This window comes from Pteropus alecto, unplaced genomic scaffold (genome assembly GCF_000325575.1).
Source record: "Pteropus alecto unplaced genomic scaffold, ASM32557v1 scaffold119, whole genome shotgun sequence".
NCBI lineage: Eukaryota > Metazoa > Chordata > Mammalia > Chiroptera > Pteropodidae > Pteropus > Pteropus alecto.
In genome coordinates, this window is record NW_006442487.1 from 2,310,721 (window position 1) to 2,334,581 (window position 23,861).

The following is a 23,861-nucleotide window of genomic DNA, read 5'->3' on the forward strand; positions in this document are numbered from 1 at the left end:
TAATTAATAATTTTGTATTAACATTCAGAGCACTGAAGAAAATATAATGTAAAGTACCCACAAGGCAATAAATCTTCTGCCAAACTAAAACAAGTTCCTACTTGTTGGCAGGCATTTTCTGTATATAATCTGATTCAATCCTTACAACAACCCCATAAGGTTAGATAATACCTGCTTTATTTTACAAATAAAGAAATTGAGGCCAAGTTCAGTGTTACATAGAGTCACACAAGGATCATTTTTCATTGGTTCTAAGATACATTTAAAACATTTTTTAACATCTCTGAATTCACGATATATCTTTAAAATCTTTGGCTTCCAACAAATATAATTTTTATTTTATTCTTTTTTTCTGGTGCTACATAAAATAATGATGTATCTTGAAATGGATGGCATCATAGATATGGCATATGATAAGGGGTAAAGATAACATTCGAACTCATACAGATGTGATATTCAAATCCAAACTCTTAACCATTATGATATATGGTGACAGTTGTCTTGCTTGATTTCTAATTTTGTTATCAGATACCCTTCCTTTATGGTAGGTGGTAGAATTAACTACAATAGAATTTCAGTTGTAGAGAACTACAGAAATAGTTAACCTCTCTGCCTACCTCCTCAGGACCACCATTGAAAATCTGTGGTCTCAGTGACCTAATTGGACTAAACTTTGAGCTTTTGTGCACAGAGTTCAATTATGACCCGAGAGACCTCTTAGCTATATAGAGAGACAGATTATTAGAGTTAACAGAAAGAAATCCACAAAATCAAGTGGATTTGCTATTTTGTCACTAAGATTGTCAGAAGTTGTTGATGATAGATATAGCTTATCACATGTTTTAAGGATGGTCAGGAAGTTGTTCCATGTTCAGTGGGTAGTGGTAAGGGTTAAAATTATTCAGTTTAGATGTTATATATCATTTTAATTCTTTCAACTGAAATATTGAAATTTATTTAAAAATATGATTTGTCAATTCACTTTTAATTTTGAGCAGTGAAATATTAGGCTCTTGAAGATAATCCTTTTTATTTCACATTCTATTAGAATAATGAAGGTGATTATGCAACTACTCTTTCCATCTTGAAATGCCAAGTTAAATTGGAAGAAGAAAAATATTTTCAGCTTAAAAATGGATTATTTGATCAAGTGACTGCTCTGTAACAAGTTTTCAAAAAGATCTGAATCTTAAGAAAGCCAGTTTAAATAATGATGCCTTGGTATTTCATAGATGTGTTATAGTATTTGAAAATTAATATCTGCCTGAGAGAAAAAAATAAAAAGAGAGAAAGTTATGATTCTCTATTCAACCCTCAACCAAGATAACTGGAGTTTTAATTTCTTAAGTAAAATTGGCATTCTAATGCTACTGACCTTTCCTTTAGTGAGAAAATGAATTTAGCTACATCAAAGCCTCATTTATATCTTGAATCTGTCAACTTTGAGCTTTTAAAGAATAGCTAATCTTTTTTCTTAACTAAAATTTATCTTCACTTTTTCAAGACTCTGATCATGTCAGTTAATGGTATGTATTTATACAATTAGCCTTTGGCTAATAAAGTGAAAAATATTTTCATTAGCCTTATTTTGCAAAAAGTGGTTGATTAAAGCTTCTGTGAAGATTTATGGTATAACTGGAAGTTGACATTGTCAAAGGGAATACATTGATATTTTATGTTAAATATAAAGCAAGATTAGAATAGATTATTCTAAAAAAAACACTGATAAATAATATTTTAAATTAGTCATATAAAATGGTTTTTCATAGAATTATGTAGATGGTACATGATATTTCAACATTACTAGTGCTCGATATCCTAACCAGTGGTGTGCTAGCAAATGATTGACAACTACCTCTCTGGTGGTAGGGGACAACATCCTGATTGTAGTGTGTACTGATTTCTGCTAGGTAAATATTCCTGACACAGACTATTTCAGGATAGTAATGTGTTACCACTTGGCTGGTAAAATTTCAGAAAATTTAACAGTCATCTCAAGCCAGTACCAGTTGGCTCTAGAACACTATTGTTTCTAACCCAGGCACAACGAGGCTTTTGATTCATCTGGGTCTTTCTAATTATTTAACACTGGAGCAACCAAACGATAGTCTACAGTAGAGCTTGCTTTCCATTGTTTGAACTTTGATTTATTATCTGAAAATATCTGGATATAAAATGGCCAATATATATGTATTAATTTAACAATAGAAATCTAAAAGTTGTAAATTTTAGACATTATATTATTATTATTATTATTATTATTATTATTATTATTATTATTATTTTGGTGTAGTTAAGTTTACCTCATTCCTGTCACTGAGTGACACACTTTGCCAAAGCAGGAACTTCCTTGACTAGACATTTCTGTTTTAGATATCCTCACTAAAGCTTATGCTTAAGCTAAGGAAATGAAAAATACATATGGCTCCCCATAAGAGCTGCACTTTCATAGTGGCCTACTAGAGGCCTTTCTGAAACCCTTTGTGCATGTGTCTACATTGAGACAATCTTCCAAATCTAGAAAGTGAATAAATAAGCGCATAACACTCGACTTAGCCACAATAGAAGGATCAAGCTATACATTCCTTTCTTGTTTTTGTAGTGCTGGTGGTTATGGCAATTACTACTATTTTAGGGGAAGGAAATAAAAATTAACTCACATTTATTATTATTATATTTTACTCTTACTTCACCTTAAAGAACATTTTATTTGCCAGAGGAAAGTTCCAATCAAAATTAAGCTTATTTTCCTCATAGGATTGTCAAATGGCTTGACAATTATTTTAAACTATGACATTTAATGACATCAGCAATAGATTATGATCTGGAAAAAAAGTGCTTTCAAATGTATTCAATTATTAAGCACAGTAACTTCATTGATAATTAATGATCCTAGCACAACCAAATAAACTTGAATTTTGAGGGGAAAATCCTATGTAAATATAGGAAGAATAAATAATAATCTTAAATAGTATTTAAGAAATATAATATGTATGTCTTAAATTATATATTATTATATTATATATAATAAAGAAATACATAATATAATTTAAATGTACAGAACTGGTTTCTTAATGTAAACATAGGATTTAATTAAAATAGTATATCTTTTCTACCAAATTGTTTTTTATTCCACAAAGAAATAAAAAGAGTTAATGATAGAAAGACTTAATCACAATTTGCAACTCTAACCCATATGTTTTTTTTCTATTGAAATTAAGGTAGCCAGCGTATCTTTTAGAATAAAGCCCAATCTATTGTACGCTTATCTTTACTTTGGCATTTTTGATATTTTCCTATCAGTTTTTTCACTGAACTCGGCAGAGCAATAAATTAATTACAATTTGTACTGTGGGCTCTATTCTCTGTTGTCTATTTTTGAGTCATCCTATTTTATATTTTTCCATGGGAGATTGAATTTTCTTCATTTAAGAAGACTATTACAGATTTTATATTTTGCTCGATACTTCACAATGACTCACTCACTGTATATACCATTTGAAATGCATCACCAGCATTTTAATGATTAAAGGCCAGAAACGTTGAGCTTAATTGTGATTGTTGATGTCTAGCAGATTTTGGCAAACTGCAAGATTTTTATGGTTCATAGAGTTCTATGGAAACAAATTAATTTATGATTTAATCTCTTTTGCATTTTTAGATGCTTCTACAATAAACTTGGAAGGCAAGTAATTGCTACTTATTGACAATGGATTTAATACACATTTGAGTTACATAACATACATACATAACATAAAAACTCAGGCTAAATTATGTATCACTGTGTCCAATATAAATATGCTCCCTAGAATAGAATTCCTTTTGTAATGAGTATTTCTAATGAATATGGTCAACCATAGGGACAAGTAAACATACTGATTTTTCAGATGTATAATTAATCTTGTAATACTAGTAAGAAGAAATTGAGTAATATCCAAAATTATTCAATGGATCTAAAAAAGATAAAATTAACATATTCTCAATTTGTATTTTCATATAAATTTATTCTAACAATTCCTAAAGGCAAAAGAAAATTAACTATTTACTGGTCAATATTAAATTTGACCTCTTATCAATGACACATTTTCTTGGGAGGAAGAAATTCATTCATGGCCCAAACATACATTTTGCTAGTTTTTTAAGAAGCGACTTCTGGAGGGAAAAAGTATGGCATAGATGATAGAGGCTCTGTTCATCTTTCTTGCAACCAAATCAAAGTTGTGATGGAAACCTGGAGTAAACAGCAAGGAAAGTCGCCTGGGATCTAGAGAAACAGAAGCACTACGAGGGAAAGAAATAATTAATCAACCTGCAACGGTAGAGTGTAGGATGGGATGAAGATATGAGGCTGCCAAGTACCAAGCATCTGAGTGAGACAGAGGCTACGGCAGCTGCAGACGCCTCCTAAAGGGATCCTGTCCACGAGTGTACTTTTGCGGTGACGAGCTTTCTCGTCTTGAGCACCAGTGCCAGGTTGGCTGCTTTGGGGGGACCAAAGACTTACAGGGGGACACTGAGTTGTCAGAGTGAGGGCCAGTGGTAAGAGTTTCTCTCAGGCAGAAATGCTGGCAGTGTCCATTGTTCCTCTTGAGCCCACCCTCCTTTTAGTGTGTGGACCCAGCACCACCATTCCTGAGACAGCATCAAACTGAATAACAGAGGTCGCTTGCTCAGAGGATTTCCTGAAACTCTGCCTCTCCCACCCTGTGGCTCCATATAAGTCACATTCCAGTGTATCCTCAGTGAGTCTGGTGCTTCTTGCTAAGTAGTGCACAGATTCACAATAGTGGCAGCTGGCTGTGGTTTCTTGAGGCAACTATAATCTTAACGCGTGGCCCCAGAGGAGCATAGGCTGAGGCTAAACTTGAGCTGCAGCTGAACCCCTCTCAGGACTGTGTCACTGGACACCTGCTACACAAAGCCATGCTAATAAGACCAAGAGACTTAGGAGCTTTGCTTAGTACCTAGAAATAGACACGGAAAGGCAGTCAAAATGGGAAGACAAACAAGCAGAAACCATATGAGAGAACAGAACAGATATCCAGGAATAATGGAGTCAAACGATCTAACAGAGGCAGAATTCAAAATACTGGTTGTAAAGATGTTCGATGAACTTAGGAAAAGTAGATGAATTCAATGAGAACTTCAACAAAGAGATACAAAACATAAAAAAAAAATGAAAATGGAAATTAAAAGGGAACCAGTCAGAAATGAAGAATATATTACCTGAGATGAAGAATATATCAGAGGGAATCAACAGAGTGGATAAAGAAGAGGAGTGGACTACCAATATAGAAGATGGGGAAGCCAAGGACACGCAATCAGAATAGCAAGTAAAAAGAAGCCAACACTATAATAATAATTTAAAGGTGAAAATCTGTGTCATAGGTGTACCGGAAGGAAAACAAGAAGTTGAAGAGCTATTTGAAGAAATAATGACGGAAAACTTTCTAACCTGGTGTAGGAAATAGACATATAAACCCAGAAAGCTCTGAGTCCCAAGAAAGAGGAACTCAAAAAGGCCCACACCAATACACATCGTAATTAAAATGCCAAATGTTAAATACAAAGAGAAAATTCTTAAAAGCAGCAAGAGAAAAGCAGTTAGTTACCTACAAGGGAGTACCCATAAGACTGGCAGTTGATTTCTTAACAGAAACTATGCATACAAGTGATTTTCAACTTTTTCTGTCTGGATTATTTCACTTAGCATGTTTATCTTGAGGTCCATCCATGTTGTCGCAAATGGCAGTATTTCACCTCTTCTAATGACTGAGTAATATTCCATTGTATATATGTACCACAGCTTCTATAAACCTAAAAGCAACAAACAAACAGGGCAAACAAACAGAGACTCGTGAATGTGAACAATAGACTAGTGGCTACCATTAGGTAGGGGGAAGGCACAAGGGGAGAGATAAATGGGGTAAAAAAGGTCAAATATGCAGTGACAGAAAGAAATATAACTATGGGCAGTGAACACTCAATGCAGTATATATATGCCTTACTATTGAATTGTGCACCTGAAACTTACTGGATTTCGTTAACCAATGTCACCATAATGAAAACAAACAAACAAACAAACAAACAAATAAATAAAAATAGCTTTCTATAAAAATAGCTCCTGAAAAGGTAAGCACAAGTTTATTTGTTTTTTCTTCTGTGAGAGATCATGAAAGTGCAGTGATCATTGATCTCTTTTGCTCTTGTTAGGCACAACTGAGGTGTATATTATTGTTCTCTATGGAAGTGTATTTGTGGAGTATCCATTGCTTATAATCTTTGTAATACTTTTTATGTGATGAAAGAATGCTAAAGAACCCATCGTAATAGCTATGGCACTTAGGTCCACAGCTGCCAGCCATGAAACAGAAACTGAGTCCTTGCATCCTGTTCCATCCTCCCTTCCTTGCTGCCTGGATTGTGCCAAAAACATGCATCAAAAACATGAATAAAGAGTGGTAATAACTACATTCCTATCAACAAGTACTTTGAATGGAAAAGAATTAAGTGCTCCAACCAAAAGATAGAATGTCTGAATGGATAAGAAAACAAGACCCCTACCTATGCTGCCTACAAGAGACTCACTTGAAATTAAAAGACACACGCAGACTAAAAGGAAGGGATAGAAAATATGTTGCCTTGATAGACCTAGAAGATATTGCGCTGATTGAAATGGGTCCGATAGAGAAAGACAAATATCACATGATTTCGTGTACATGTAGAATCCAAAGAACAAAATAAACATCAGCTACAAAAGTGGAAACAAACTCACAGATACAGAAAACATTTTGAGGGCTACTAGATGAGAGGAGGGTTGGGGGGGTCTACAAAAAAAAAAGGCAAAGGGATAAAGAGGTACAAATGGATAGTTGCAGAATAAACATTGAGATGTACAGTGTAGCATGGGGAAGATGGGTAATAATATTATAATAAATATGTAAGGGAGAAGACGTGTACTAGATTTAGTGGGGGATCGCTTGTGAGTTATATGGCTCTCTGATCACTATGCTGTACAACTGAAACTGGTATATTATTATATGCTAACTATAATTGAAAAAAAAAATCAATGAATTGTACAATGTAAATACAAGCAACTAATTATCTTACATTTCAATAAAGCCAGAAAAAAATAAAAAAGAAGTGACTTCCACTGGTTTAACATTGACATTTAAATATGAATTATAAATTGTAGTTACTGCAGAACTTTTTGACAATTGTACATCGTTACACCTTGAAAAGGAGTTTGTTTTTAACCATGCTTTAGTGGGAATAAGCAGAATCCCTTTTTATAAATATTTATCTATCCAGAGGAATGTACAGTGCTTTGAAGAGACTAGCCATCAGCTGCTCTCAGCAGTCTGTTCATACAAAAAGAACTATTTTACCAGATAACTGCTTCTTCTTTTATTTTACAAAAAGGTAGAGGCTTCTTCCAGTCTCCCTTTTTCAACATATATTTCTTAATCACCTACTCTATGCCAGACACTGCAGTAGGCAGTGAAGAAATTTTTCTTCTTTCCATTCTTTCCTCATTTTAGGTTACACAGGACATGACCATAAATGTCCTATTTACTATTTATCACTTTATTACAAATTAGAATGTTTCATTTGTATTCATGATGCATTACTTGGGAGAATTATAGCCAAGTATATATGCAATGAACACATTGTGTTATATTTTATTAAATAGTATTAGACTTTTATTATTGTTGTTGCTTTTTTTGAAATGGTACCTAAAGAAAGTATAAAAGCAAATGATCGGCCTACATTCCTACCCTTGTGCAAAGGTTCTAAAACAGACAAGATTTGTTTTTTGTTTTTTGTTTTTTTTAAGTCTTCACTCTGACATCATTCATAGTGCTGGTTTCCTACTTAAGTTGAAGAAACTTCCTGAATCTATTTCTTACAGCAGTTACTTATCTCCTCTGATTTAGCCCAAAGGAGTCCCCTGATGATCATTTAAAGAACTATTAATTTGGGTTAAAGGAAAGTTCTTAGGCTGGGGTCAGAGGCACTTTAATGAAAATCCAGGGTTAAACAGAAATTGTAAATAGGAAGTAGTGTATCTGGACCAAAATAAGTCAGGCAGGTTCTCTAGCCAAAACTGGGTGCTATGAAAATCAGAATCAAAGGGATGTTTCCAATTTGGGATATTGCAAATAGTGCTGTTATGAACATTTTCATATGTATCTTAGTAAATATATGTCATCATTTCTGATGGTATATAACTAGGAGTAGAATTACTGCATCATAGTATGTGTATGTACGGTTTTAGTAAACATTTTCCACATTGTGATTTTGATTTACTTAGCCTGAAGGAGTAATGAAATAGGGCAAGTTTTTGTATGTTTTTTTTTCCCTTTTTGGATATCCTATTTGTGAAATATATTTAAATATTTTGTTCATTTTTTTTTTAATTATCTGCTTTTACTTTATCGGTTTTTAGGATTTTTTTTTAATGTTGGATATGTTATTTATTTTATGTATCATTTTTTTCAATAAAATTTTTACTTTAGAATAATTTAAGTTAACCAAGAAATTGCAATGATGGTACAGAGAGTTCACCACATCCAGGTGGTCCTATTGTTAAATCTTATAATAGAATGATAAGTTTCTTATAATTAATGAACCTATATGGATACATTATTATTAAACACTGTACTTTATTCATATTTCCATAGCTTTCCCCTAATGTACTCTTTCTGTTACAGCATCTCACCCAGGATACCACCTTACATTTAGTCATCATATCTCCTTAGACTCCTTTTGGCTGTGACAGTTTCTTAGACTTTTCGTGTTTTTGATGAACTTGACAGTTCTGGTCAGGAATTTGCAGAATGTCTCACAAGTGGAATTTTGGATTGAGTTTTTATTATTATGCAATGCCCATTTATTTCTCCGGTAATGTGTCTTACCATAAAATCTTTTTATCGCTTATCATTATAGCCATTCTAATTTTTCTTTTGATTACTGCTTACATGGTATGGTTTTCACCATCATTTTATTTTCAAACCACTGTTTCTTTATATTTAATAAGTATTCCTTGATTTTCACTTAAAGAACCTATATTTTAAATCCACTCTAGCAATTTTAGTCTTTTAATTATATTATCAATTGCATTTAAAGTGATTATTGATATATTTTGCTTCTATCTACTTTCTTAATATTAGTTTTATATTTAACCTAGCCATTTTACCTTTCTTTTTCTCTTCATTCTAGTTTTCTTTTATATTAGTCACTTCCATCCTGTTACTTATTTTTCCCCCAAATATGAAACATTTTACACATTTTCATGTCATCTTTGAGTACAGATTTTGTTAATCTTCTCTTTATCATATTAACTTCAGTATGTGCATTGCTGAAGTGAAAATGACATTTTTTAAGGAGTTTTGTTTTTCTGTGACTTTGTGATTTAAAAAAGTACACATTATTTTGGAAAGTAAAACTATATACAAAAAAATCTAGAACATTTCAATTTCATGTAAGATATTTGTTCCCTCAAGTAGCCAAACCATAATAGATTATACTGTAGAGACTCAAAGAAAAGTAATGATGTTTTTTATATTCACCATATCTGTAAACAACCTGGTATGTGCACATATTAATCAAATAATAAATGTATAATTACTTCATTTATGCAAATTATTTACAAAATATTTAAAACCATGAAGGTTCTGGGATTTTACTGTACTTGCAAATTAAAAAAATATTGTTAACTTGCTACCTTTCATGGATACTGACAGAAAACAAAAGACTACTGGGTCAGAGAGAAAAGGCTTTGTTATTCACAGTAAAGTGATCTTTATGTTTGTATCTGTTCCCCTCGCCTCCAAGTTTGATAGGATAATATGGAGTGGCCTGAGGTGAATTCTGCACATGTACTTGGTTGGTTTCAAAGATGAAGAACACTGAGCTCAGAGAATCAGAATCTTTTACACTGGGCTCTAAACAAACCTGCTTGAACTTTGCCGTAGTAGAAGACATTATATTTTTTACACTGGAGAGTAAACAGATCTCCTCTGTGCTCTGGAAAGAGTCAGTATTTTTATCTTCCAAAGCCATTTGCTATATAAATATACTTGAAAATATGATCTAGAACAAAAGGTGATAGTGCTTCTATGCAGAAGACTTGCAGAAACATGAGAGACCCATGGAAAATCATCTTCTCAATAACTGTGTACAGAAAGAGATGAATGTAAAAATGGAATAGTCAGTGTTGAGAATCACCATTCTTATGCCATTCTATTATGATATTTCACAATATTGATCTAGAGTCATAAATGACATAAAAAAGTTACAGATAAGATTACTTAAATAGAAAGTATGGTCTCATTGAAAGATTCATGGATACTAAGAGATTATTAATTTTTGTTTTAGGCTAAAACACACAGGGGAGTTGATCATCTGTTTCTATCCCAGAAAGCCATCTGGATAAGATTTCTGATCTTCCCTTGGTAGCCTACAGTTGTAGATTATTTGCAGAAATGGCTGAAATCATTTTCCTCCTTGAATGATTTGCAATGTGACTTTGCAATGTGACTTTGCAACTTATTCCATTAAGAAAAGTTTATTTGAAACCCTACCATATGCTGCCTTCAAGATGAAATAGACTTCAAGGTAAGAAAAGACAATAATGGACATTTAAATATTTGGACATTTTGTTTAAATGATGGACATTTAAACATTTAATGATAAAAGGAAACGTACATCAAGAAAACATAACACTTATCAATATATATGATCTCAGTAAGCGAGCACCAAAATATGTAAAGCAACTGCTAACAGAACTAAAGGGAGAAACTGACAAAAATACAATTATTGTAGGGGAACTAAATACCCAACCGTCATCTATGGATAGATCAACTAAACAGAAAGTCAATAAAGAAATATCATTTTTAAATGACACATTAATTAGACCAATTGAATATAATTGACATTTACAGAGCCTTTCATCCCAAAATATCAGATTATACATTTTTCTCTAGTATACATGGAACATTCTATACAATAAACCATATATCATGATACAAAACTAATCTAAACAAATTTCAGAAGATTAAATCATACCAAGCATATTCTCCACTCAGGATGCTTTGAAACTGAAGATTAACCGAAACAAACAAACAAACAAGGAAAACAACAAATATGTGAAGATTAAACAACATGCCACTAAGAAATGACTGAGTCATAGAAGAAATAAAAGGAGGGATCAAGAGATACATAGAAATAAATGAGAATGAAAGTATAATATATCAAAATTTTGGGGACATAGCAAAAGCAGAAAGTTCATATGATTACAGGCCTATCTGAAGAAAGAAGAAAAATCTCCCCGCAAAAAACAACCTAACATTGCATCTTAGAAAACTAGATAAAGAAGAACAAATGAAGCTCAAAGTCAGCAGAAGAAAGGAAATTGAAATTAAAGAATAAGTAAATAAAATTGAGAACAAAAAGATAATAGAGAAACTTAATACATCAAATAACTGGTTCTTTTAGCAGTTTAATAAAATTGACAAAACCCAGGCTAGATTCACTAAGAAAAAGAGAAAAGACACAAATTCGAAAAAAGAAAGATAAGTTACAACAAATACCACTGAATACAAAGTATTATACAAGAATACTGTGAAAGATTATACTCTACTAAATTCGATAATCTCAAAGAAATGGACAAGTTCTTAGAAATATGCAACCTTCCTAGACTAAATCATGAAGAACTGGATTATCTAAATAGACCAGTAAACAGTATGGAAATTGAAACAATCATCAAAAACCTCCCCAAAAGTAAAAGTCCAGGACCAAATGGCTTCACTTGTGAATTCTACCAAACATTCAAGAAGATTTAATTCATGTTCTACTTAAACTTTTCTAAAAATTTGAAGAAGAGGCAATACTTCCTAACTCATTTTATGAGGTCAACGTTACCCTGATACCAATACCTGGTAAAGACAGCACAAAAAATAAAAATATAGATCAATGTGTTTTATGAATACAGATGCAAAAATTTAAAACAAAATACCAGCAAATAGAATACAACAACACATCAAAGAGATTATATGCCATGATCAAGTGGGCTTTATTTCAGGGGCACAGGAATGGATTAACTTATGCAAACTGATTAATGTGATACACTACATTAACAAAATAAAGGATACAAATCATATGATCATATCAAAAAATGCAGAAAAAAACATTTGACAAGTTATAACATCCATTTATAATTAAAACAATAAAATGGGTATACAAGAAAAGTATCTCAACATAATAAAGGGCATATATTGCAAATCCTCAGCTAACATCATACTTAATGGTGAAAACCTCAAAACCTTTCCTCTAAGATCAGGAACAAGACAAAGTTGTGCACTATCAACACTGTTATTAAATATAGTATTGGGAGTCTTAGCTAAAGCAATCATGCAGGAGAAAGAAATAAAAGCCATCAAAATATGGAATGAAGAAGTCAAATTGTGACTTTCTGCAGATGATATGATTCTCTATGTAGAAAACCTAAAGACCCCACTCAAAACTATTGGAAACAATAAACAAATACAGTAAAGTTTCAGGATACAAAATCAACGTACAAAAATCCATAGCATTCTTAAATAAAATAAAAAGATTGCTTATTTCTAAGAACTTTTCCATTACTTTTAGGTTATTGAATTGGTGGCATGTAATCTTTTATAGTATTCTTGTATAATACTTTGTATCCTATGGTAACTGACATAACTTCTCCTCTTTCTTTTCTGACTCTGTTTACTTGTATCTTTTCTCTTTTCTTATACTCTAACATCTGTATTTTCAGGCACTCCACAGCACTAGCATCATTGCCTCAGCTCCACCTCAGATCATCAGGCATTAGATTCTCATAGGAGTACTGGTTCCTCTTGCCACAAAGGTTGTGAACTGCTGCACTGAAACACTACTAGAAATAATAAACACAAAAACGTTTCAGGATACGAAATCAATGTTCAAAAATCCATGGTGTTCCTATAGTCTAATAATAAATTGTCAGAAAAAGAAGTGGAAAAAATAATTCCTTTTGCAATGGCCAGAAAAAGAATAAAATACCTAAGAATAAATCTAACAAAGCATGTGAAGGACCTATACACTGAAAACTATAAGACATTATTAAAAGAAATTGAAGAAGACATAAAGAAATGAAAAGATATTCCATCTATGTTCTTGAATTGGAAGAGTCAACATAGTTAAAATGACCTTATTACCTAAAGCATTATACAAATTTAATGCAATCCCCATTAAAATCCCAATAGTATTTAAAAAATAAGTGTTTATTATTTTTTAAAATAACAATAATTACACCATTTTATGCTAACATAAATAACATATTTTAGTAAAGAAAGTTATATTTTCCAAAACAAGACTAGTTAATGAAAAATGTGGAACAAACACACAGTTTTGCAAATATCACTGATGTCTGGCTTAGTAGAAGACAGCTGGATTCCTCATCTATATTCCATCTACTGCTAGATATTGTTTTGGTTAAAATATTTAAAGAAAATCTGGCCTCAAGTAAATTAAAATTGTGAAACAAAAATTATTTTAAAGCATTTTCAGATAATATAGATATTCTTTTTTGATATTACACCAAATTTTAATAAATGGTAGTTTCTTAAAATTTAATTGCATTGTAGAATGGGAAACTATATCAGTGAATCAATTAGTATTCTATTATATTAAAATATATTGATTTCCCTTGCACTCTTTTCTTTTTTATTAGTTTTTTTTTATTAGTTTCAGGTATATGGTACATTGGTAGGACATTTATATGATTTATAAAGTGATCCCCCTGATTACTACATAATTTCACTTATATATGATCTCTAAGGAACAAAAGGAACAAAGTAAACAAAAACACACCCACAGATACAGAGAATGATCTGGTGTCTGCCAAAGGGGAGGGAAGTTGGAGGACTGGGAGAAAAAGTTTAAAAGATGAAGTACCAACTAGTAGTTACAAAACAGTCATGGGGACTTAGAGTACAGCATAGGGAATATAGTCAATAGCATTTTAATGGCGACATGTAGAGCCAATGGCATTTTTTAAAGAAATAGAATGAAAAAAAATAATCCGATTTGTATAGAAGCACAAAAGACCCTGAATAGCCAAAGCAATCCTGAGGGGGGCTGGGGGGCGGGAAAGAAAAAAAAAAACAAAGCCAGCATTATCACTCTACCTGAGTTCAAATTATATTATAAAGTAACAATAATCAAAATGGCATGATATTGGCAGTAAAACAGACACCTAGACCAATGGAACAGAATTAAGAGTCCAGAAATAAACCCCTGTATATATGGGCAAATAATTTTTAACAAATGATCCAGAAACATAAAATGGAGAAAGGAAATCCTCTTCAATAAATGGTTCTGGGAAAACTGGAAAGCCACATGCAAAAGAATGAAACTACACTGCTATCTGTCACCATATACCAAAATTAACTCAAAATGGATCAAAGACCTGAATATAAGACCTGAAACAATAAATTACATAGAAGAAAACATAGATACCAAACTCATGGATCTTGGAATTGGAGAGGACTTTGTAAATTTTACCTCAAAGGAAAGGAAGTAAAAGTAAAAATAAATACATGAGACTATGTCAAATTAAAAAGCTTCTATACAGCAAAAGAAAGCATCAACAAGACAAAGAGGCAACCATCTGAATGGGAGAAGATATTTGCAATAATGCCTTCGATAAATGCCTAATATCTAAAATATATGTAGAACTCACACAACTCAACAATAAAAAACAAATAATCCTATTAAAAAAATGGGCAGTGGATCTGAACAAACACTTCTCCCAAGAAGACATACAAATGGCCAACTGACATAAAAAGATGCTCAACTTCACTAGGTACTAGGGAAATGCAAATCAAAACCACAATAAGATTCCATCTCACACCTGTTAGAATGTCTATCATCAACAGGACATGTAATAACAAGTGCTGGAGAGGTTGTGGGAAAAAAGGAACCCTCATACAGTGCTGGTGGAAATATAAATTGGTATAGCCACTATGGAAAACAGTATGGAGGTTCCTCAAAAAATTAATAGAATACCCATATGATCTAACATTCATTCTTCTGGATATTTACCCAAAAAAAAAAACTTGAAAACATTTGTTCGCTAAGATATATGCACCCCGATGTTCATAGCAGCATTATTCACAGTGGCCAAGTCATGAAAATAGCCGAAGTTTCCTTTGATAGACGATTGGATAAAGATGTACATATATACAATGGAATATTTGAGCCATAAGAAAAGATAAAATACTGCCATTTGCAACAACATGCATGGATCTTGAGATTATCATGCTAAGAGAAATAAATACAGTTTAAAGAAAGAAGAGTACTTTATTTTCCCATTCCTTGAATTTGGGTTATTCTTTGACTGTCTTTGATCAATAGAATATGGCTGAACTAATGTGCCTATTCCCAGCCTGGGTCTTGAGAAGTCTTGCATACTTCTCCCAGAACCCTTGTTCTCTCTCAGAACCCTGTCCAGCTAGCAGTTTGGAATAGCGCTCTCAACGATGACAGGATGTAGCCTAGTTGTTAATGTTTGCTTCGCTTGCAGTAAGCTAAATTTAAGAAGGAAAACTACCTAGCTGACCTGCTGCTGACTAAAATGTGTTAGTTATCCCTGCCAGGACCAGAACACTCTAGTTTGAGTTCAAACAAAATTGTTAATAAATAAAATCATGAGCTAAATAAATAGTTGTTGTTTCAAACCACTAAATTCGGGGATGGTTTATTATACAGTAGAAGCTGATTGTGGCATTATATAAAATGTAGTTTGTTATTGTCCCAAAATACATTCATTCATTTGCTCACTCATTCAACTAATATGAATAAGCACTTCTATGTGCCAGCAGTAGACACAACAAAAACAATATCTCTAACTTTCCTAACCTAGTGGAGAGAGACAGGAAACAAACAACATAAAATTAAAATATATAATATTCTAGGTGGTAATAAGTATAGAGGGAAAAAATAAAGTTTACAATTTTTTATCAGATGGCCAGAGAAAGCCTAAGTTGACTGTTGAATAAAGACATAGATGAAGTATGGGAGTGAGTTATGTAGATATTTAGATGAAGAGCTTCTCAGGTAGAAAAAATAATAAGTGCAAAGCCATTAAGCAGATCTGTACCTGGTGTATGTTTTTGGAAACAGTTGGAGTACAGTGAGAAATGAGGAGAGTAGTAGGAGATGATGTCAGATAGATAACAGGGAGATAGATTCTGTATCGATTTACTTTGGCTTTTACTTGGAGTAGTATTAGAAGCCTTTCAAAATTTTGTTGTTGTTGTTGTTGTTGTTGTTGTTGTTGTTGTTGTTTTAAATTTTCTCTTCATTCATTGGACGACTCTGAAGTAAGGTTATGACATGAGCTGGCTTTGGTTTTAACAGGATCATTCAGACTGCTGTGCTGAGAAAAGATGGAAAGGAGACAAAGATGGAAGCTGGCAGATCAGTTAGAATGCTAAAGCAATAATAAAAGACCAGAGTACAGGCAGTGGAGGTGATGAAAGATGGTAAGATTCTGGATATTCTGTATTTTGAAAGTAGGGCAGAGAGAATTTACTTGCTGATGGATTTGGATTTGGTGTGTGAAGGAAACAGACAAATCTAAGGATTTGGTCTAAGAAACTAGAAGAATTGCTTCACCAATAACTGAAATGAGGAAAACTTCTGAAATAGCAGATTTACAGTAGTATATCAAGACATCAATTTTGAATGTGTTGAGTTTGAGATTGCCTATTAAATATTCAGGTAAGGACATAAAATACACAGCTGACTATATTAGCCTGAATTTCAGACAAGAGGTCTAGGCTGGAGATACTCATTTGGGATTTATTCTATAGGAGAAGAAAACCAAGTACCGAGCCCTCTGGCACTTCAGTGTCTTAAGATCTGCGTGATAAGGAGGAATAAGCAGAGGATATGGAAGAGTAGACAGTGAGGTAGGAAAAAAGTTAAAAGTGTATAGCATCCTGAAAATAATTCAAAGAACTGAATTTGGAGGAGGATGGACTACCAACTATGTCAAATGCTGCTGAAAGGTCAATTAGCATGAGCACTGAATATTGATCATTGAATTTAGCAATATGGACCTTTTTGGTTACCTTAACACAAACTATTTAATGAACAGATCATAGCAAAACCTGCCTAAAATGGATTCAAGATAAAAAGAAAATAAACTAGAAATGGCTGGTATGCCTCACACTTTTAAGGAGTTTTGCGATAAAAAGAAAGAGAAACATTAGGCATAGTTGGAATAGAAAATGGTATCAGGATATTCCTCATATCTCTCTCTCTCTCTCTCTCTCTCTCTCCCTCCCTCCCTCCCTCTTTCTCCTCAACAAGTTTAAATATTAGTAAAAAAAAAATCCAGTAGAAAGAGAGAGAAAAATTGGCGATAGAGGAAACATGACACTCAGGCTCTACTCTGTAATAAAACTGCAAAAACAAAAAAACTTCTTTTCTTCACTACAAATTTTCTTACTTTCACTCAAGATTGAATAGCCAAGGGGTGAAGTGAGAATAAAGTGATTATTCTAGTATAGTAATAGGAGAATTGCATTTCTGTTTAGGTCAAAATGGCCAATAGCAACTTTGTGTTTCAACTGTCCATATGTATAAAGAGGGATAAAAGTAAAAGGAAAATGAGCTCTCTGTTTTCCTTGCCCCTCACACACTGGATTTTCATCCTACATGGCAGTTGCAGCATATATGTGTTACTGGAGAGTGGGGATCCTCTTGCGGTGCATTGTCCAAGTTCTTGATGTCTTGAACAAAGAATTGAGCAAGACACCAAAATATAGCAGATAATAAAAGCTTTTTTAGAAGGGAAAATACACTTCTAGATATGGAAACAGGCTCGAGCAAGAAAAGCATGGCTCAAAAGGACTGGTAACATGCCTTTAAGGTTTTTATCCCTATTTGCTGAGGGTGGTTACTTTTCTTAGAGGGGTGGGCTTCCTTGATTGACAACTAAGATTGACAGGACTCAGTGATTCATAATTTGCTTTCTGCGCATGTTCGTTCTCAGAATTCAGTCTGTTATAATGATATTAATGAACTTCTGGGCATATGCATCATATTATAATGATGGTATAATGAGGCTCAGGTAAATTGAAGATTGTTGAGGTCTTTATTGTGCATGTGCGAGTGACTGGCTGAAACTAGTACTCAATTTTCTGCTTACTTGTTTCTTTCTATAGTTACTTTTAGCCCAAAAATGTCTTCTGGCTTGCTTAATTGTGGGCAGACTAGGGTGGACCCCTTCTAGGATAGGATGACCTAGTGTCATTTCAGGCAGACCTGAAACCTCATAACTAACTTTCCTGCCTAAGTCTTTTCTAAGAGCCATGAACCCCTTAGTATTAGTGTAGTGACCTCACCTTTAGAAACAATAGGTTAAGGATAAGACATGGTACGTGCTAACCGCCATGTCTCACTTCTAGTTAGTTATCTGCTAAAAATTTATTAACTAAAGGGATTTACTGGCCGGATCACTGCCTATAGGTACAAAATATTTTAACAATGACACATTCTGCTTCTGTACCCCTGCTTGCTTACCCACCTCTTAGTTATCAGTTAATGAATGGAGGAGATATAGTCTTTTGTGTAAAAATTAAGGATGTGGGGGATGGAATCAAGGGCTTAAAACCTTTGTGCCCCTGCGCCTCGGGGCTGCTCCTTGGCAAGGACAGCCGTCTGCTAATAAACCGTCTCTTGGATTAGAGCACTCAAGTTGGGCCTGGTTATTTCGGTCACAACCTTTGGAGGCCCCAGCGAGATCTTCTCGTTGTGGGAAAATTGATCAGTGCACCAGGGCGTTGGACCATTTGCGGTTGGGGAGGCCTCTAGGGCACTTGCCCTAGCCCGCCGCCTGTGGTTTCTCGCTTTGCGGAGCACGATCCTGGGAGTGCTGAGGCAGTTTCTGGTAGGGGGCCCAGGGACCGTGCGGACGTCGGACGCGACAAGTAAGTCGGCGGTCGACTGAGACTGTGACGACAGTTTTCTCAGTCCTGTTCTGGTTTGTTAGTCTGTGTCTGTCTTGTTTTGTTTTGCTTCGTGTGCTTTATTGTGGAACTATGGGACAATCACAGGGCAAACTAACTCCGTTACAGTGCATGCTTAACAACATTATTTGAGAGAAAGCCTTTTTTCCAAAGAAAAGAAGAAATAAAACTTAACTAGGTTTACTAAAAAGATTAAGAACTCTGCAAGAGATGTCTCATTTCATTTCCTGCTAAAAGATTAAAAATTTTATAAGTATAAAATTTATAATTTTATAGTGTCCTGTATCATGTGCTCTGGCTGTGTGCTACCTTTAGAGTGTGTGTTTTCTAAGAAGCTATAAATAGCATGGCAAATGATTATATGAATATGCATCTTCATGACTTTATTCCCATTTTTGCTGGTTTTCAGGATTATTAATATGTAATTATAGTCAGCAAATTAATTGAGGCAGTAGGAGCTCACTAGAGCAGCAACAATGCAGAATAATATTATCATTTTATCCAAGTTCCCACAACTGTGCCACGGGACATGAATTGAAACAATAAGCCTGGGCAGTGAGACTGCCAGCCTGTTAATTAGGAAACCAGGATTTTGTTTCTGACTAGCTGACTCACTCTGCCCTCAGTAAGTCATTTTGTCTTCCTTAACATTATCATCATTACAACGGAGATAATGATCCCTACCTCCTTGGATATATTGATGATTATTACATATTCAAAAGCTCAGGAAAAAGGGAGAAAAATGCTATAAAATTCAAGGTATAACAAAGACAGTGTTTCTCTTGAAATAATGGCAGTTTGTTTTCAACTTGTGGATAAAATCCTATTTTTTCCAGAATAGCATCAAGTCAACATAATATAAAACTATTAATTTCAAAGTTTTCTCTTTTAGTGGGTGGGTATAAATGTTTAACAAGGGGAACATTGGCCTAGAAAGATATGCCTCTTTTTGTTTTGTCAAGGAGATGTCAGCCAACTACATGGAAAATGATTCACAACACAGGAAAAGAACTTTGGGGCATTATGTTTCTTATGAGAAGTTAATTGTTAATCGACTCTAAATATCACCACAAACCATAAGCTTCATTTTAATTAAATTTATTTCTCCACAGTTCTACAGAACACAGACATGTCAGGTCAGAGAGAAAAAGAAAACTGCCATCCAGTAGACCCAGGCCATTGAATCCACTTCTGAGCCTTTCATCAATTCATGGGTAATTTCCTTTAAAATAAAAAGGAAATATGCCATTCATTAAAGGTATTTCAGTTTATCCCTTAATTCATTAATTACACACTTTTTGAACACTACTATGTATCAAGCATAGTGCTGAAGACAGATCAGTAAAATAGACATGGCCTTGTCTTCATAGAGTTTACCAAACTAGCAAACAGAAGAAATGAACTAAATTTATGAGTATATTTCCATGTGGAAGAAAGAAAAATAGACATTTATGACTTAGCAGAGGTGGTAGTTAGGATCATTGTTCTTAATTACTCCCTGGCCCTTCTTTGTGAGAGGAGTTTATATACCTGGTCATTCTCATGTGATTTGCTATACTTTTTGTGTGGAAGAAGTATACTTCCTTGACTTGTTGATATCAGGTTAGGCCATGTGATTTGCTGTTTTGCTTTGCCTAAACAAATATGAACACAATTGACAGTACAAGTTCTAAGGAAAAGCTCTGAAAGTCATAATGTGGTTTTATTAGCTCTCTTGCTCCACTCCCACCCTGCCAGGAGCATAGTAGGTCCAGATTGGAGTCTGCTTCTCAGCCTGGATCCAGGACGGCATAAGTCATGTGGAACAACACCAGAGCTACTGCAAATTTTCAGCTAACATGTAATGTAATTGAGGAAAAAATGTGTCATTGTAGACCACTGATATTCTTGGGTTATCTGTTACCACAATAAAGCTAACTAATACAGAGCTTTGCATTCTTAAAGCTGACCAGTTACAAATGGTTAGGGAATTTAGATCTACACAGAAGAACACCCTTCTCCCATTTCTGTCTCTAGTTGGATCAGGTCACTTTCACAAAATGAAATGAGAAGCGTCTCAACTCAATTTTAGTTTCTTTCCAAGAACTAGTAGATGGTAAATTCATTATGAGACGATACAGGGCATCACTCATTTGTTTTCTAATTCAAAGATTTGTATTTTTTTAAAAAGTGAAATAACCTTCATATTGAAGAGAAAAACATGTTGAATTATGAGTGGTGTAGTTTGATAATACATCTCTTTTTTATAAAGCGAATTGTCAAGAAGCAAAATCCATGCTGGTTTGTAACCAATGAGCCATTTCAACAGTGGTAGTGTAATCGGAAATAAGAAGGTAAACATCGAGGCAGTAAAACGAAGAATAGATCTTATGTGTGTTATAATAAAATTTATTTATTTTTCTTTCTACAGCATTCCTTGTGAAGTAAAATGTATTTTAGGCCTAGAAGTAAAAACTATTGTATTATAACATTTTTCTGGATTGATCCTTATTAAAGAGTATCATAGAACATTATTCATTGTTAGAACTGGAAAAAACTTTAGAGATTGTTTAGTTCAATCTTCTCATGCAATGGTAAAATAAATTGGTGTGTGTGTGGGGCGGGGGCAGAAATTAAGTTGCCTAACTTAAAGTTGCACAGTGGTCTATGATAAAGCTGGGATTCTAGAACCATGCCTGCCGATTCCAAGACTATGTTTCCTCTCATTGTACTGTCTCATACTTGAGAGTATATAAAAAATAGAAGTACTATATGTCAGTATTGTACTAAACATTTTAGATACATCCATTGAATTCTCAAAATAGCCCATTTTACCAATGAGTGAACAGATTGATGAGGTTAACTAATGAGCCCAAGAATTCATAGTAAATGGCTGAGTCAGGATTTGAATTCAAGTATTCTGGTTCTAGGATCAGTTTTCTAAGCCACTATATTCTATCGCTTGCTCTACAGGCAACATGTGTAAATTGATGCAGCCACTATGGAAAATGGTATGGAGATTCCTTAAAAAATCAAAAACAGGACATATAACCCAGCAATTCTACTTCTGGCTATCTATCTAAAGAAAATGAAAACACTAATTTGAAAAGCTATGTTCATTGCAGCATTATTCACAATAGATATGGAAGTAATCTAGGCATCCATCAATAGATGAATGGAGATAGCTAGATAGTTTTTTTCTTCTATATATCTCTCTATCTATCTATCTATCTATCTATCTATCTATCTATCTACCTATCTATCTAGATAGAGAGAGAGATGAGGTAAAGACAGGATACAGAATTAAGAATCACAAAAAGTTATTTTTAAAAATATTAGCACTTTATAAAAGCATCTGTAGTCTTAAGTTCACCCATAAAATATCATGCAAAATTTAGTAAGCACCTTAGGAGTCCTAAGGACCTAGTTTAAAAGGCTCTGGCCTAGTTACTTCCACTGGGCATTGAGCAATCAATGGCAAATTACATGGAAGTATAAAGGGCAAATTCCCTAGAGCCCACCAGTCCCCTATCCCAGGAGGAGCTGCACTATAAGCATATTCTGAGTGTCACCATCCTATAAATGCTTTCACTAAGTAAAACATTCAGTAGGCATTTATAAGAGAGCAGAATTACTAGGTCATGGTAATTTTGTGAAAACTTTGTGAATTCCTTCAGTGCACTCTCTGCCCCTTAGGCTGCATTAGAAGTTGGAGCCTACCTGAAGGGAGATGCTGAAGTCTTAGTCTTAATTCACATTTAGCAAAGGTTTCTACTTCCTGGGGCTCTTTTGCCCAAAGGACATTGCCTAAATACTCACACCATGCCTTGGCATGAAATTTTAATGGAATTTACTCATGGAATGACTCTGCAATTCAGGCAGTTGGAAATGTTTTATTTGACTTGGCCTAAGAATCATTAACACAATTGTGCAGAATAAGTGAAGAAGAAAATGTAGGTTGATGGTAAAACTAATTCAAGTATTCCTTTTTCCCATCATCCAGGTTAGAGTATATCAGAAACTGCCAACCTAGATGACACCATTTCATCACTTGCTTTTGCTGTGTTCTCTGGAGAGCTATATTCAAAGTCTATGACAACAGATGACCCTGCTTCACAACTACCATTGTGCCTGAACAATATACACACAGGTTAGTATGACCGGCACTATACTATAAATTGCATGAAGTTGTTGAGTGGTTAAGTTTTAGAGTCTGAAGTACTTGGGTTTAATTATCTGCCCTTCCTCTGATTAATTTTCTGACCATGAGGCAAAACAGTTAACCTTTCTGAGCCTTTCTTTCCTCTTCTGTACAATGGGGGAAGAAATAATACCTACATCCCAAGAAATTGTTCATTAATTCAACAAATATTTGAGAGTTTTATTTTTACTACATGGACAGATAAACAAAACATATAAATAGGGAAAATGATATACTGTTAAAAGATGAAAATTATATGAAAACATAAATTATAGAACAGGGTAAGTCAATGGGTAGGGTTGGTGTGGGAATTAGGAGCATAGAATTTTTCTTTCAGATAGATGATCAGGGTAGGCCTCAGATGAATAAAGACTTGGACAATGGCTTTTACTCAGAATGAAAATGAGAGCCACTGTGGGGTACTTAGAAGAGAAGTAACACAGTCAACCTTACATTTAAAGAGATAATTATGACTACTATGTTGGAAATAGATTGTAAAGGGACAAGAGGAGAAACAAGTAAATCAGTAAGGATGCTGTCATAGTAAACCGAGAGATGATGGTGGCCCAGAATATCAGAACAGGGTGGTAGTAGTGGATATGGTGAGAAATAGTGAGATTCTAGACAATTTTTAT

The 23,861-nt window shown here is 33.9% G+C and overlaps 1 long non-coding RNA gene across 1 annotated transcript in view; it reads left to right on the forward strand.

Moving 5' to 3' along the window:
* The first annotated feature begins 23,028 nt into the window (after positions 1–23,028).
* The window catches only part of LOC107196363, a 158,847-nt gene continuing 158,014 nt past the window's right edge, over positions 23,029–23,861 (forward strand). The window contains exon 1 of the long non-coding RNA XR_001517760.2: positions 23,029–23,175. This is a non-coding gene — a long non-coding RNA (uncharacterized LOC107196363). The remainder of the gene's footprint in view (positions 23,176–23,861) is intronic.